This window comes from Cavia porcellus, unplaced genomic scaffold (genome assembly GCF_034190915.1).
Source record: "Cavia porcellus strain 051 isolate PalLab524CR breed Dunkin Hartley unplaced genomic scaffold, mCavPor4.1 scaffold_9, whole genome shotgun sequence".
In the NCBI taxonomy this organism is placed as follows: Eukaryota; Metazoa; Chordata; class Mammalia; order Rodentia; family Caviidae; genus Cavia; species Cavia porcellus.
The window spans coordinates 18,395,192-18,396,586 of record NW_026947492.1 but is presented as its reverse complement, the minus strand read 5'-3'; the positions used below and the strand labels follow the sequence as shown (position 1 = coordinate 18,396,586).

General features: G+C 42.6%; 1 pseudogene; it reads left to right on the top strand.

The window, feature by feature from the left end:
- The first annotated feature begins 267 nt into the window (after positions 1 to 267).
- Positions 268 to 1,187, top strand: LOC100725219 (olfactory receptor 8B12-like; annotated as a pseudogene).
- The last annotated feature ends 208 nt before the right edge of the window (positions 1,188 to 1,395 follow it).

The following is a 1,395-nucleotide window of genomic DNA, read 5'->3' as shown; positions in this document are numbered from 1 at the left end:
CACAGGAGCCAGTGGCCGAAATTCACTGCCACTCAGTGGCTGTGGGATTTGTGCAAGTTGCTTTAGGCAATGTTTCCATCATCTGTAAAACAAAACACATGGTAATGCCACAGAGCATTCAGAAGAGTGTCTAGCCCACGGTTGATACTCAGTGAATGCTTCTTCTCCTCTCCGTCTCCTCACTTCTCTCCCATGAGCATCCATGATATGTAACTTCTCACCTTAATGACTCTTTTCTTTTCCACTCACAGAATCTCCCAGAGGAGAATGACTGCTGAAAACTCCTCCTCAGTGATGGAGTTCACCCTCACAGCTTAACAGACCAGCCAGGACTCCGGACCCCTCTCTTATTTCTGTTTCTAGGTTTTTATGTGGTCACGGTGCTGGGGAACCTGGCCTTGATCACTCTGATAGGGCTGAACTCTCACCTGCACGCTCCTATGTACTTTTTCCCCCTCAACTTGTCTTTCATAGATTTAGGGTTATTCCACTACTCTCACCTCTAAAATGCTGATGGGCTTTATTTTAAAGAAGGACACAATTTCCCATACAGGGTATATGATTCAATTTTTTTTTCCTTCTGTTTCTTTGTCTTTTCTGAATCTTACATCCTGTCAGCGATGGGGTATGATCACTATGTTGCCATCTGTCGGCCACTGTTGTACCCTGTCATCATGTCTCCCCAGGTGTGTTCACTCCTTCTGTTGAAAGTCTGTGGTATGGAGTTTTTGGGGCCATGGCCCATTTGGGAAACCTGATGTTTGTGGCCTTTTGTGCAGACAACCTCATCAATCATTATATGTGTGACATCGTTCCACTGCTTGAGCTGTCCTGCAATCGCTCCTACATACACTCGTTGTTGGTCTTTATTGGTGTGACCATTGGCATTGGGGTTCCCATTGTTACTATTTTTTCGTCTTATGGTTCATTCTTTTCAGCATTCTCTGCATGTGTTTCACTGAGGGTAGGTCCAAAGCCTTCACTACTTGCAGTTCTCACAGAATTGTGCGATCTCTTTTCTTTGGCTCTGGAGCTTTTATGTATCTCAAACCACCTTCTATTTTGCCCCTGGGCCAAGGAAAAGTGTCGTCTGTCTTCTATGCTCAGTCCATTGATCTATGTGCCTGCGAAACAAGGATGTCAAAATTTCCCTGAGGAAAACCTTGAGCAGTAAAATCTTTTCTTGAAAGTAATTGAGACAAAGTATCCCAAGTTTTAGTGGTGTGTTCTGCATTTGTTTATTATTTTCATTAGTGCTCTCTCACCCTCCACTAAAATCTTGTTTTTAAGTTTACTTATTCTCTCTATTGCTTATTCCTCTGATTGGTCCAATAATTCTTTGTTTTAAGGATATATTTTCTATAGTAAGAGAGAGTAAGAGAGTAAGAGTAAGTA